At 40.1% G+C, this 15,965-nt stretch overlaps 2 pseudogenes; both read left to right on the forward strand.

Moving 5' to 3' along the window:
* The first annotated feature begins 569 nt into the window (after positions 1-569).
* LOC114618000 lies at positions 570-873 on the forward strand (annotated as a pseudogene).
* Positions 874-15,624: 14,751 nt separating this feature from the next.
* LOC114618035 lies at positions 15,625-15,720 on the forward strand (annotated as a pseudogene).
* Positions 15,721-15,965: the final 245 nt, after the last annotated feature.

Below are 15,965 nucleotides of genomic sequence, written 5' to 3' on the forward strand. Positions count from 1 at the left end.
ATCAAAGGCATGTACCACCAAGCTGATTTCATCTCTTCCTTGACTTGATACCATGCAAGAGACACTTCCAATGTTACTAGTGTTCAAACTTATCCATCCATCCATCCATCCATCCATCCATCCATCCATCCATTCAAACCCTATAGGCTGCCTGAGATGTGACAAGCATTGTTTTAAGTACAAAGCAGATAACAAAGCTGACTTTCTTTTTGGAGCATGTAGTTTTGTGAATTGTCACTTTCAGTGTCTACAAACGCCCTGTTAGACTTTTTCATTTACTTTCAGGCAGGACAGCAGCACCCTTGGCCTCAGAGCCCAGGATCCTAGCATTGTCTCTGTGGCATTCTCTATGGAAATGAGCTCTTGGTCCTTAGAGGAAGACTGTGGCCCCACTGTAAGATGGAAATAACAGCAACCAACATAACACTTGTTTGGCTTTTACCCTTGAACCAAACATTGTACTACACACTTGTTTTCCAGTCAGGTTGGGTAATAACTCTATTTTAAAACCCAACTAATAACTTCATTTTACCTCTTCCGGTCTCGTTTGCCTCCCTGGTAGAAGCAAGATGACAAAGGGAGTGTTGTCCTTTGGAAAGCGTTCCAATAAGATGCACAGGCTGTGCAGCCACTGTGACTCCAAGTCCTACCACCTTCAGAAGTTGACTTGTGACAAATGTGGCTATCTTGTCAAGCAAAAGAGAAAGTATAACTGGAGTGCCAAGGCTAAGAGACGAAACACTACCGGGATTGGTCGGATGAGGCACCTAAAGATTCAGACATGGATTCCATGAAGGAACAATGCCTAAACCAAAGAGGGCAGCTGTTGCAGCATCCAGTTCATCTTGGGGCTTTCAATCAGCCATAAAATAAATATCCTGGTTTCAAAAACAAAACAAAAGCTCCATTTTAACAATGTCTGAGCAAGACAAACTTTATTTTTGATCAAGAAAGTGTGCTTGGAAGAGTGAACTCACACAGACAGGATGTGCATTTTGTCTTTATTCTAATGCAGGTGATGACTGTGTTTTTCCTGCTTCAGTTGGAGTCTGACCTCACAGTTTAATTCATTTAGGTAGTCTGGAAAAAAAACTGCAGGCAGGAAATAAAGGAGGGAGGGGAAGCCGTCAAAGCTCCAAGGAGGAAAGAATCACTGCTCCAGGCCATCAAATTCCTGAAATACAGAAGGCCTTTGTGTATCATACAGAATTACTAGGTAGGGAAATTAAAATATTTGCATAGTTTTACAAAGTGGGTGAGATAAAAAAAATTTAATCCTCTGCTGTAGATAAATTTCATAGGATTTGATAGAAAAAACTTATATTTGGTATTTCTTGTAAATCCCTCCCCCCACCCATTGCTTTCGTCTTCCTCAATCATGGGTACTAACTGCTACTCTGCAACTCACCCATGATAAAGCTATCAGAGGGTGAGCATTCACAAGCAAGCATTCTGTCTGGTATAGCTCTCATATATTTCTGTTTCTTGTTAATCCCTGTTCCTAATGATCAACTCAACAGATAAGACTCACCTGGAGCTGGGCGGTGGTGGTGTACGCCTTTAATCCCAGCACTTGGGAGGCAGAGGCAAGTGGATTTCTGAGTTCGAGAGTTCGAGGCTAGCCTGGTCTACAGAGTGAGTTCCAGGACAGCCAGGGCTACACAGAGAAACCTTATCTCGGGAAGAACAAAACAAACAAACAAACAAAAAGAAGACTCACCTGGAAACATCTATTCAGATACAATTTATACTATTCTAGTCCCAGCCTGTATTTAACAAAACCTGCTTAAAATTTGATTCAAAACTTGTGGTAGTGGTTTTACTCTCACCCAGTGGGATAAACAACAAGGAAGACTGGTGGTTTGGGTTCAGCTAGTTGCCTCTGGACTCAACAGGAAGTCTCTTGTCTGATGAAAACCCACGGGTTTGGAACAATGCATCTTGTGTATTTTGTTATTAATTTATGAGACAAAGATATCTGGGATAAGCCGGGCGGTGGTGGCGCAGGCCTTTAATCCCAGCTCTTGGGAAGCAGAGGCAGGTGGATTTCTAAGTTCGAGGCCAGCCTGGTCTACAGAGTGAGTTCCAGGACAGCCAGGGCTCTACAGAGAAACCCTGTCTTGAAAAACCAAAAAAGAAAAAGAAGAAGAAAAAGAAAAAGAAAAGGATATCTGGGATAAAAACAATGAGATGCTCATGCATGGAGAGGATGCTCTGTCTACAGATCTCTCAGTACTAACTCCTGTATCATAGTTTTAACAGGAATTCCTTTGTAGAGTTCCACCAGATGCAGTAAACATCAGTTTGATAATGTTTTGTTATGTGTTTGCCACTTCTTTATACTACATACACTTGTTCAAAACAAAAAGCAAAGTTATGGTAGTGATTCCATGTACTATATAAAGTCTAGATGGTGTCTGCTTGTGTTTTCTATAAAGTTTACCTGGGGACTTTTAAAGCCCCATAGTTTAACAGTATGTACCCAGGTAATATTAAATGCTTTAATTTTTTTTACATTTGTAGTTTCTATTCCTCTTCCTTTTGTTGAAGTGGTATTGTATAGTACTATCGTGAGCCAAACTATCATCTTCATAATAGCAGCCATGCCTGCTGTCAATGACCACAGATGGGTCATTGACGGTTGATGTTTCTTCATAGAAGGAGGGGGTAGGGATGAGCACTGGACCCTCATCTGAGTATCCAGCTTTCCTTCCAGCCAGTTATACACATTCTTCTGTGATCATCACGGTCTTGGAGAGGAGCTAGAATACATAGGCTGGGAAAAACTGGGGGTTAAGCAGCAGCTATGTGAAGACTGTGGCTGGCTGCTTTCGAGTAACATTTTCCTGTTAATATTCCCTCACCCATGTATATAAGCAAGCACAATGATAAACTCATGGGGTCTCCAGTATGAACTTTGCTTAAATAGACCTCTGGTTTAATGCTGGGACCTTCTCAGGAGGGGATTGATGTTGCTCAGTTTTGACTTACCCTGATCCCTCATTTACTACCTCTACCAGGGAGAAAATTTTCACACCAGATGGCAAATTCACTTGTTAATACTATCATGTCTCATGGTATATAGAAACCAGTAAATAAAGGAAAATGTTGGAAGCGTATAAACATAGAAATTGTTTTGGTAAAAAGGTATTTATTTATACATGGAGATTAAGATGGCTGGATGTTCCCAGAATGGAAACAACGACTAGAAAGTTCTAGAAAGTTATGAAGGACTGAGTAAGTCCCTTAAAGTACACAGAGAATGAGGCTTAGAGACTGTGTATATGGTGTTACTATAAGGTCAAAGATCAACAATTACAAGGGTGGGCTAAGCCGGGCGGTGATGGCGCATGCCTTGCCTTTAACCCCAGCACTTGGGAGGCAGAGGCAGGCGGATTTCTGAGGTTGAGGCCAGCCTGGTCTACAGAGTGAATTCTAGGACAGCCAGGGCTACACAGAGAAATTCTGTCTTGAAAAACCAAAAACCAAAACAAAAAGCAAAAACAAAAACAAAAAAACCCCAAAAAACCAAGAATGGGCTGAAATGCATGTCTAATCAAAGTTTATTTAGACAAGTCCAGTTAGTAAAGTAGTGAAAAGTACTGGATTGATGTAACTGGTCTTCTGGGTGTTTAATAACTCTGTTTTTAAAAAAGCAAAGAACTGAGGTCCAGCTGCATCGAGGTATATGACAAATACGAACAATTAGGAGCAGGGAGGCAGCTGCTCCGAGAGCCAGGATGGAGCCTAACTCATTTGCCACATGCTGGTCTTAGCTTAGCTCATTTATTTTCTGAAAAAATTTTGGTTAACAATGAGGACACTGAAGCATAAGTTAATAAATTGTCAAATACCACACAGCCCATAACTGGCAGCAATGGAATCTGTACCCGGCCATTCCTGTAGTGTAGAGAAACATGGTTCATTATTTACCTTCCAACAAGGATGTGGTGGAGCCCCATTCTTGCAGAAGTCCCTGTGTTGTGATGATTGAAAGGGGGCAGTGTTGAATCTACTACAACTCCTGAAGCAATGCGTCATGCAGCCTTTCCAGTGACACTGCCATGCGCCCCTTTAATCCTGGAGACAATATTAACAGATAACGGGGGAGCATCAGACTTGTGAGACAATTGCTGATCCTGCTTGCAAGTGAAATTCGTCACAAAATTACAAATCTTACATAGCAACAACTCTTTTTCAGTATATTCAAGACTAAAATTACATAGAATTGAGAATCACAGAAATTATCAATACAACCCAAAACTCCAGAAAAAAAATTTCTTTTTTTAAGGAAAAAACTATGTTGTATATATGACTGTTTTGGCTGCATGTGTGTATGTGCACCATTTTGAGGGTGTCCAAAGCTAGAAGAGGAAGTGAACTTTCAGACAATTATGAACCTCTGTGTGGGTGCTGGCAACTGAACCTGGGTTCAGTTCTCTGCAAGAACCGTAAATGTTCTTAACCACTGAGCCATTTCTCCAGTCACATATAAGATCTTCTTCTTCTTCTTCTTCTTCTTCTTCTTCTTCTTCTTCTTCTTCTTCTTTTTTTGGTTTTTCGAGACAGGGTTTCTCTGTGTAGCCCTGGCTGTCCTGGAACTCACTCTGTAGACCAGGCCGGCCTCGAACTCAGAAATCCACCTGCCTCTGCCTCCCAAGTGCTGGGATTAAAGGCCTGTGCCACCACCGCCTGGCTAATATAAGATATTCTTAACAGCATTTTTAATCTGTTCAATTTGACCTAGACATAATTAGAATTAATAAAATGAGAAAAACAAAGCAAAGGTATAGTCAATAACAACACCTTTTCTTTATTTGTTTTTGTGTTTTATTATTTTTTATATGTCGGTGTTTCGGCTGCATGTGTCTGTGTACCACATGTATTCCTGGTACCTTCAGAGGAGAGCACGGGGACTGGAGTTATAGATGTTTGTGAGCCACTGTGTGGGTGCTGGGAATTAAAGCTTGTTTCTCTGAAAGGAGAACGGCAGGCACTCTTAAGTATTGAGCCCTGTCTCCAACCTCAACAATGTTTAATATTAAAAAAAGAAAAAGAACAAGACTTTGTTAAGAGTTTTATACAAAAGCAAACTCATTCTGGTGAAAATAATTTGGCTTAAATAAATGAATAAAGCAAAAATTAAAATTCTCTATAATATAGAAAACTGGTCAAAACTTTAAATTATCATAATGGCATGTGCTTTGGGAAATACGTATCAGAGTTTTTTCAAGACAAAAGTTTGTTAATGTGACTGTCATCTGATGATAACACTTATTCCATACTGAGACTCTGAGCATGGAATAAAACATAGCACGGCACAGCTGAAATTGCTATCTGTTGGTCTAGAATCCGTTCTTCCAGTTTTGTTCAAGTGCCCACTGCTAATAACCCATGAGCCTCAACAGTTTTCATCAATTTAGTTTATATAAACATTTTAGTAGAATTTTCGTTGCATCTCAAACTTAATCTGACATGTAGACTTTGAAACAATTGATGAATATTGATTATTTTAGTCATAAGCTGTGAATTGCTTCTACTTTGTTTGCAGTTGTGAGCACCCATTCAAACAAACTCAGCCTTTCATTTCAGTGGACTTGCGTCCAATCAGGAAAACAGAGATACATGAAAGCATTCAACACACTGGGGATATGTCATAAGAAACAAAAGAGCACCAGTTAATGCATTTGCTGTTAGCAAGCACCTCTGGAAGCATCCATGCTTGGATCAATCCCGAAGACCAGGTACGATTTCTAGAAAAGAAATGGAAGAGGATTGTTGAAGTAATTATTTAAAAACAGCCACTGGTCAAACCGACTATCTAAGTTGCGGTAGCTCTGCCTAGCTCAGCCGCCATGTTTCTCAGCTGGAGGCCACATGCGAGCCGCAGCTAGAAACGGCCAGTCAGAAGCACCAGCCCTGCCACCCACGAGACATCAGCGTGGGAGATGGCTCTGCCAATCTCCCACACTGTTTCCGCAAGGCTGGGCATTGCCCAGACCATCCCGCTATCCATGCAGGCCCAGTAGGAAAATGAGACTCTAATGCTTAAATTATCCAAAAGCTTATATATTTGGTAATGATCAGTAACAAGATAACCATACACTCAGAAGTGTAACCCAATACCCAACCTAGATATACCAACTACCTTTGACTGCTACAGACACGTGAACATCTGCCTCTGTGTTCCTCTCTCTCTGTCTCTGTCTCTGTCTCTCTCTCTGTCTCTTTCTCTCTCTCTCTCTTCCTCTCGTTCCTCTCTCTACTCCTCCTCTTCCTTCTCCTCCTCTCCTCCTTACTCCTCCTTTTCCTCTCCTTACTTCTCCCACCTTAGCTCCTCCTACAGAGGATAATAAGACTAAGAAGAAAAATAAGGCTGGAATCAAATGCTTCTGGCCTTGTATTCTCCCAACGCTATGACACTAACAGCACCTTTCTCCTATGTAACACTTAAGTAGACACTGTCTCTTCTATTAGATCAACTTTGAGGGTAAGGGTTATGTCTTATTTATCTTTCTTTTCTTTTCTTTCTTTCTTTTTGTTTTTGTTTTTGTTTTTCGAGATAGGGTTTCTCTGTGTAGTTCTGGCTGTCCTGGAACTCACTCTGTAGACCAGGCTGGCCTTGAACTCAGAAATCCACCTGCCTCTGCCTCCCAAGTTTATTTATCTTTCTAACCCTGGCATTTATCACAATACCTGTTTCATAACAGGTACTCAGTAAGAATTTGATATGTTAATAAAAGACAGAAGGAATGAATAAAGAAGAAAGACAGCCCAAAGGACACTCAGGAGTTAGTGAGGCAACTAGTTTGTTTTCAAGTGGGGCTAATACAAAGTGCCTGTTGGTCTATGCTGGACTTCATTCCACTGATAATGGAGAGATGTGGTGGAATAGCATCAAGATAATTACCAAGTTAAAGTGACACTAATAACAAAGCAGTAACCTTTTACTGGCTGACCTAAATGCTTTGTATATTCTAACTATTGACTGAGACAGATGCAGACATCCACGGCCAAACACTGGACAGGGTTAGGGGACTCTTCTGGAAGAATAGGGGAAAGAATTGCATGCTCCAGAGGGGATAGGAATTCCACAGGAAGAGCAATAGAATCAACTAACCTGGACCTTAGGGGGCTCTTAGAGACTGAACCACCAACCAAAGAACATGCTTGGGCTGGACCTAGGCTCCCCTCACAAAATGTAACAGATGTACAGCTTGGCCTTCATGTGGGTCTGGAGTTGGGGGGCTATCCCAAAAGCTGCTGCCTGTATGTGTGATATGTTCTTCTAGCTGAGCTGCTTTGTCTGTCTTCAGTGGGAAAGGATGCACCTAGCTTCGCAGACTTGATGTGCCAGGGTGGGGGGATACCCAGGAAGATCTCACCCACTCAGAGGAGAAGGGAGTAGGGGATGGGGGAAGACTGTGGGAGAGGGTAACTGGAAGTGGGGCAGTGAGTGGGATGTAAAGTAAATAAATAAATAAATAAATAAATAAATACAAACACACACACACACACACACACACACACCAAAGCAACAAGAGTCATCACTAGCTCTTGTGAGGATCCAAATGGACAGGACAAGTTTATACACTGCAGTCTCTGAAATAGAAGAATGCAGACTTGTCATTGTGTATCCTAAAGAGAAATTAGCAACAAAAAGTAGATACATTTTCTTAGCACCCTGTCCTTGCAGCGGCCTGGAACCTACCCTAGGACAAACTGCAGAGAGTGAACCTGAACAAATGAAATGTTCTGCCTGTTCTGGTAAGATCGAGTCTGACTTCATGTTGCTCATTATTCCCAGTTAGATAACTCAGAAGGGTCTGTTTTTCCATGATAAACTCAGACGGGATTTTTCTGCTCCCTACCTGACCTTGTTTAATTTATCTGAGTATCTGCATTTATTATCGGACAAAGAATAACTTCTACCATTGGGTATTCAAGGTCTGCCCACAAATTCTTTTCATCTTTAGCAAAACAGTTCACATGAATTATCTTTGTCTGTCTTCAGTAGCAGGGATAATAGTGTTCATTTGTTATTCAATAGCTATTATTTGTATCTTGGCACAGATTGCTTAAGAATTCAGTCTACATTTTCTGGTTGCCTGAAGTATCATCGGTAGGTATAGGAATAATATTCTTTCCTTTTGATCAAAATATTACTTCAAAAAATTTTAAGGTCTGGTAACCTCTTACTTGCTTCAGTGAACTATTTTGTATGTGTGTGTTGGGGAAGAGGGACTTAAGAAAATGTTGAAATTCATTGTTGTCCGTGGTTGAAATACCAAAAGCAATGAATGCTCTCTTCTTTTGCAAGTAATTAAATAACAAAGTGCAGCTGAGACACCTCATAATTTCCAAGTCCAAGTTGCAGTATTGAATGGCTTTCCAACTCAGGGGGAAATTTTTCTAGTAAACAGGAGGGAAGGAGAGAAAGAAACCAGGCTTTCAAAGTTTAGTGCCAAGGGAAAAGGATGTAAATTACTGGCTTAGCAGAGGGAGTCCAGGAGGATGAATTGAAAATTCAATCCCCATTTAAGAACACAAAGAATGGGGGTGGATGACTGTAGCAGGACAGTCACATGTGAAGGGATACATTTTCAATTATTTAGACTTGAGAGTGACGAACATTTTCTCCTCAGTGATTAATGGATGTGCTAGGAAAACCTACCCTGCCCTCAAATGTTCCAGCCTAAGGTTCAGCAGTCCTCTCTCCTCATAATTCCACTCTCTCTTGTGTCTCTTTCTGCTGGAAAGCTAACTCTCTGATTATGGGCAATATTTGGAGCTGCACTTTTCTTTTCAGTCTCTACTATATTCAAGAAACCTATGTTTTCTTTTAAAAAAATTATCAAAGTACTCAGTAATCCTCATCTTTGTGATTTCTTTCCTTCTTTTCCATTCAATAAAAGTTGCACTCAAAGTGGCACACAGTCAGCTTTTAACTACTAACACATTTTTCTTATTTAAAGCTAAACCATATTTCTGAAGTGATAGTGAGGTATACTGTAGGTAACAGTGAAATTTAGATGTGTCACATGGCAGAATGTCAATAGCTGTTTACATCAGCTTATGTAAAACCTTTAAAACTTTTCTAAAAATTACATTTAATTAATTAATGTATTGTGTGGGGTGTGTCTGTATGGAAGTCAGATGACAACTTGTGAGATTTGGAGTTGATTAGTTTTCTTTCTACCATGCGGGCCCTAGGAATTGAACTTGGCTTTTCAAGTATGGTGGCAGGTGCCTTTATTTATCATCCTATAGGCCTGGGCCTCAGTTTTGTATAAAGTCTTTATGATGAATTCTAAATTTCTATCATGGCCTGATATTTGTTATATTAATTTAGATAAAAGAGATAAGTCATCTGCGATGGGACCTTTCCTTTTAGGCCTTCATTAGCTGCCTCATTCTTTTTAATAGTCTTCTGATTCTTCACCGTTCAATTTTGTTTGTTCTCTTTATCAAATGTTGCCTTAGTGTAAACCTTGACAGCAGGAACTATCCATCTCAGGGGTCTTCTTATTATATACTCTGTATATACCTAATGTTTAACACATTTCCAAAGAAAACGATGAAACCCAGCTTGTAATGTTTAATATATTATCTAATTACACTTGTAAACATCAGTTTGAACTGGTGCTATGTTACGCTTGCCAGGACAAAGATGTAAGAAACTAATCAGGTATTTATTTATTTTATTTTTAAAATTGAGAACCTATTATTATTATTATTCACGTTAATCCTGATCACGGCCCTCCTTTCCTCCTAGTCCTACCCTTACAAAGCCCTCTCTCCATGGCCCCTTTCCCTCCTTCTCAGAGAAGGGGAGGCCCCTTGGGTACCACCCTATTCTGGGACATCTAGAACCAGCAGAACTGGCCACATCCTCTCCCAATGAGTCCCAACCAGGTAATCCAGGTAGAGGTAAGGGGATGCAATGACAGGGAACAGAAACTGAGACAGCTCCCATTCTGCTTGAAGAACCCACATGAAAACCAAGCTGCACATTTGCTATCCCCCACTCTTCCACAAGACTTCCTGAGCTCCACCTGATGTTAGGCTGTGGATCTCTGCATCTGCCTCTCTCTGCTGCTGGATGAAGCCTCTTCGGAGACAGCTACACTAGGTTCCTGTCTGCAAGCATAGCAGACTATCATTAATAGTGTCAGGGGTTGGCTGTCTCACATGGGATGGGTCTGAAGTTGGGGCAGTCATTGGTTGGCAGTTCTCTCAGTCTCTGCTCCATCTTTATCCCTAAACTTCTTGTAGGCAAGACAGATTTGGGGTTGAAGGTTTTGTGGATGGATTGATATTCCCTTCCCCTTCCTCTGGAAGTCCTACCCAGCTACAGGAGGAGGCTACTTCATACTCTATATCACCCTCTGGTAGGAATCTCAGCTAGGGTCACCACCATAGACTCCCCATATCCTCCCTATCCAAGGCCTCCAGCTAGTCACCAGAGATGCCCCCCACTTATTCCCATTCTCACTCCTAGCTCTCTCCCACTCTCGCTCTTCCAACACCTGGTTGACATCCCCACTCCCTTCCTTATCCCCTCTCCTACCCAGTTTCCTCTCCCTATCCACCTACAATGACTCTTTTTAGTTTCCTCTTCTGAGTAAGATTCATGAATCCTCCCGTGGGATCTCCTTACTATCCAGTTTCTTTGGGTCTGTGGATTGTTATCCTGCACTTTATCCTAATGTCCACTTATACTTGAGTACATACCATATGTGTCTTTCTGGCACTGGGTTACCTTACTCAGGATGATAGTCTCAAGTCCCATCCATTTACTGCAAAATTCATGATATCTTTGTTTTTAATAGCTGAATAGTATTCCATTGTGTAGACATACCATATTTTCTTTATGGATTCTTGAGTGTAGGGACATTTAGGTTATTTCCAATTTCTGGCTCTTACAAATAAAGCTGCTATGAGCATAGTTGAACAAGCGTCCCTGTGGTATAGTGGGGCATCTTCTGGAGTATATGCCCAGGAGTGGTATAGCTGGGTATTGACGTAGAACTATTCCCAGTTTTCTGAGAAACTGCCAAATTAATTTCCCAAGCAGTTGTACAAAGTTTGCATTCCAACCAGCAATGGAGGAGTGTTCCCCTTGCTCCACATCCTTGCCAGCATCTGCTGTCCCTTGAGTTTTTGATTTTAGCCATTTTGACAGGTGTAAGATGGAATCTTAGGGTTGTTTTGACTTGTGTTTCCTTGATGACTAAGGATACTGAACATTTCTTTAAATGCTTCTTGGCCATTCAAGATTCCTCTGTTGAGAATTCTCTGTTTATCCCTGTACCCTATTTTTAATTGGTTTGTTGTTTAATTTGGTTATTTGGTTTGTTGGAATCTAACTTCTTGAGTTCTTTATATAGCTTTGATATTAGCCCACTGTTGGATATAGGGTTGGTAAAAATTCTTTCCTAATCTGTAGGCTGCCACTTTGTCTGTCCTATTGGTGGTCTCTTTTGCTTTACAGACATTTTTCAGTTTCATAAGGTCCCATTTATCAAGTGTTGATCTTAGAGCCTAAGCCATTAGTATTCTGTTCAGGAATTTGTCTCCTGTACTAATGTGTTTAAGACTATTACCTACTTTCTCTTCTATTAGATTTACTGTTTCCAATTTTATATTGATGTGTTTGATCCACTTGGACTTGAGTTTTGTACAGGATGACAAATATGGATAGATTTGCATTCTTCTACATGCAAACATCCAGGTAGACCAGCATCATTTGTCGAAAATACTTCCTTCCTTCCATTGTATAGTTTTGCCTTCTTTGTCAAAAATTAAGAGTCCATAGGTCTTTCGGCTTATCTCTGGGTCTTTGATTAGATTTCACTGATCAACCTGTCTATTTTTATACCAGTGCCATGCAGTTTTTATTACTATTGCCCTGTAGTACAGCTTGAGATCAGGGATGGTGATACCTCCAGAAGGTCTCTTACTGTGCAGGATTTTTTTTTTCTACCCTAGGCTTTTTGTTTTTCTGTAAAAAGTTGAGGACTATGTTTGTAAGGTCTGTAAAGAATTGTGTTGAAATTCTAATAGCAATTGCCTTGAATCTATAGATTGCTTTTTATAAGAAGTCTGTTTTCACTATGTTAATCTTGCTGATTCACGAGAGCTTTCCATCTTTTGATATTTTTCTCAATTTCTTTCTTCAGAGACTTGAAGTTCTTGTCATACTAGTTTTTACTTGCTTAGTTAGAATTACACCAGGATATTTTGTATCATTTGTGGTATTGTGAAGGGTATTGTTTCCCTAATTTCTTTCTTGGCCCATTTATCATTTATATAAAGGAGGGCTACTGATTTTTTGAGTTAATTTGTATCCATCCAGTTTGCTGAAACGATTTATCAGCTGTAGGAGTTCTCTAGTAGAATTTTGGGGGTTAATTATATATACTATTATATTATCTGTGAAACATCATACTTTGACTTCTTCCTTTCCAGTTTGTATCCTATTGATCTCCATTAGTTGTCTTATTGCTCTAGCTAGAGCTTCAGTATTTAAACAATTAGAAATGACTAGAAGAGTCTCACAGGAACAGTTAAAAATGAGCAGCTCTCCCTACTAAAGTTAGTGGGAGTCAAGTCAATAATTGTAGCTTCCCATGTTATTTTTTTGGTTGTGGCATACTTTTTTATAAATGTTCTTTACATCTGGTTTTACTCATTGAGAACATAGTATAGCAGTTTATACACCAGTGAAACACAGCGGTTCTATCCTGAGCACAGTGATAAAGGACCTGAAGATTTTATAGAAGACAAGGTAGACTTTCAAAAATCCTAGTCTTTCAGATAAAACTTTGGTGAAACTTCTCACATTATAATCATAGATTCAGAGGTCAATCTAGTGAGTTGCATAATTATATTTCATAAATACTTATCCATGAATTCTCTCAACTTACCAATGCCTTTGACAATTCAATTAGAAATGAGTCTAAAAAGAAGTAAAAGAACCCAAAACTTATTCTAACCAGATTACTCTGCCTCAGCCTCCAAAAACTTATGTCTGTATCTACTGCAAGTACTTTTTTAGAGTTATTTGTACCCAGCTTTACTAATGTAAAAAGTGTAAAGTCTCTTGGAATTTCTTCACACTCCCAACTCTCATTTATTAAGAACTCCCACTTGTTAGGAGGTATTTTTAAAGCATTGTGAATCATCTTTATCTTACATTTGTGATTTCTAAGCTGTTGTTGACAACCATTTCACACAAGACTAGTCTTATGCGGAATTGTTGGGCTGGAGAACGTTTGAATCTGGATGTAGCCTGTCTTCTGGAGTCCTGCTTCTTAGTATATCCCTGGGCCAGCAGTAGTGTGCTGGAAGCTTGTCAGAAATGCAAGACTTCAGGTGCCAGTTCAGGACCATTGAATCGGAATCTGCTTTTTCATAAGGTTCCAAAGCCAAATCACGTACATGCTAACAACTGAGACATGCTGCACCAAGATGCGGTGGAAGGAATATTGCACAGAGTTTGAGGGAATATCCAAAGTGGTTTGCTGGAATATTTTAATGGACCAAGGAACAGGGAGAAATGTAGCATAAAAAATAGGAAGAAAAATTTCTCAGAAGCCAAAAAAAAAAAAAATCGTAATGGCTATCCTTGGTTGTTAACTTGATTAGCTCTGATTACAATTTGATTACAATTATTTGCTTAATTTGAAGTAAGAAGATCCTCTTTGAGGTGGGAAGACATAACTTTAATCCAGATCACTTGAGCTGGGAAAATCCACCTCTAATCTGGGCCATGCCTTCTACTGGAAGCTTATATAAGAATGTGGAAACTTTTGCTCATTGCCTGCATGCTCTAGCCTTGCTAGCAAGTCTATTCCTTCACGGGCATTAGAGCCTCCTTCTCTAGAATTTCAGCATCTACTGAAGCCAGCTGTGATACCTGGCCTCATAGTCTGAGCAATTAATGAATTCTCGAAACTTCCATTCATAGGCAGCCATTATTGGACTAGCTGGACAGTAGCCTGTAAATCATTCTAATAAATCCCCTTTCTCTCAAAATAGAGAGAGATTCATTCTCTGTTATGCTAGAGAATTTTGACTAATACAAACATCCAATAGGAAAGTACAATTATTGATCAATGTCAATAAAAGACTTAGGAAACACATGTCTACAGGTACTACTAGATTGAATGGAGGTGGGGAGGAAGCCAAATCAGTAAGTAGTGGCTAGCTAGGCATGGTAGCACATACTTCTAATTACAGTACTAGGAAGGTGGAGGCAGGAGGATATTGAGAGTTTGAGGCCAATCTGGGCTACATAGCAATCTGAAGGCCAGTCTGAACTATAGAGACCCTGTGTCAAAAGAGAAAAACGAATAAGCAACAATGACAAAAAGGAGTGCTGAAGACTTTAAGTTGCTTGAGAAATCTAATCTCTGGGCCATCCAGCAGAGAAAAGTGACTGGCTTTTGGTGCTGGAACACCAGGGGAAGGTAAGGTATCTTAGGGCTTCATTGCTATGAAGAGACAGCAAAAGGACAACATTTAATTGGGGCTGGTTTACAGTTTCGGAGGCTCAGTCTAATATCATCATGGTGAGGAAACATGGCAGCATCCAGGCAGACGTGGTGCTGGAGAAGGAGCTGAAAGTTCTATCTCTTGATCTGAGGGCAGGCAGGAGAGTTTCTTCTGCAGACAGCTAGGAGGAGTCTCTCATCTACACTGAGTATAGGACCTCAAAGCCCACCCCCACGGTGACACACATCCTCCAACAAGGCCACACCTCCTAGTGTCACTTCCCATGGGCCAAGCTTATTCAAACTACCACACGAGGGGAGGGACAATTGCTGAAACCATGCTGGGGAACAGTTCTCTCACTCTGTCAGTGGGAGAACCCACAGTACAAGGAGGGACGGCTTATAAGTGGAAGAAGACATATTTACCTGCTGTAAAGCTAAGAAAGTCCACTTCCTTTCTTCCACCCACTAGTCTTACTTCAGAGCCCCCAAATCTTTTGAATTTATACTCTAGGAACGTCTAGTTGCCCTTGACTGACTGATATCATGGATTTTTAATCCTGCAACATTTGAAAGCATTAAAAATTCCCTTTGATAATAAACTGGCTTTTAAAAAACCTAACAGTATTAAAGGAGCATACTAAATAGAAAATAGAAGACATACATTATAAGTATGAACTTTGAAGAGATCTGAGAGATGTATATGTCCATGTATCTACCACTACAATTAAGATATAGATTTCAATCATACCAAAACTCCCTCCATGCCTGCCTAGAAGTCCCCTCTACCTCCCATCCCAGGCAAACCCAATAATTTAATCTGAGCTATTCACAGTCATGTCCTTTTTCTTTACATCTGGTTTCTTTGCACATAATCTTGAAACCTATTCTCATTGTTGCACATATCAAATTTGTCCTGTTCATTGGTAAGTAGTATTCCCTTGAGTTGTTGAGTCATGATCTCTTTATTCACTTATCTGTTGATGGATGGGTGTGGTGCTTCTGGGTAATATGAAGAAAGCTTTAATATACATATATTTAAGGAGAGATGTGTTTTCATTTTCCATAGATAAGATTCTAGGAATACTTATTGGTGGGTGGATGTTCAAGACATTGCCTAGTGTTTGTTGCTTCAGCAGGACATATGCTAAAACTGGAACAATACAAAAAAGATTAACACGGTCCCTTTGACAAACAAATTCATCAAATGTTTCATATTTTAAAAAGGAAGGAAGGAAGGAAGAAAGGAAGGAAGGAAGAAAGGAAACGACCTGATCATTTTTATAGAAACCATATGTAAGAGTTCTACTTGCAGTTTCAGACAGGAATCTAAATTTTAGGCTAGAACAAGGAAGTAGGCTTCAGAGATAAAAATGACCTTGGGCTAGGACAGGGAAGTAGGCTCAGATACTTTGGTCATCCTGATAAGCCCTTAGAAACAGTGATCACGAGAATGTTCACATAATT

The sequence above is a fragment of the Grammomys surdaster genome, unplaced genomic scaffold (assembly GCF_004785775.1).
Source record: "Grammomys surdaster isolate TR1022 unplaced genomic scaffold, NIH_TR_1.0 139, whole genome shotgun sequence".
Lineage (NCBI taxonomy): Eukaryota > Metazoa > Chordata > Mammalia > Rodentia > Muridae > Grammomys > Grammomys surdaster.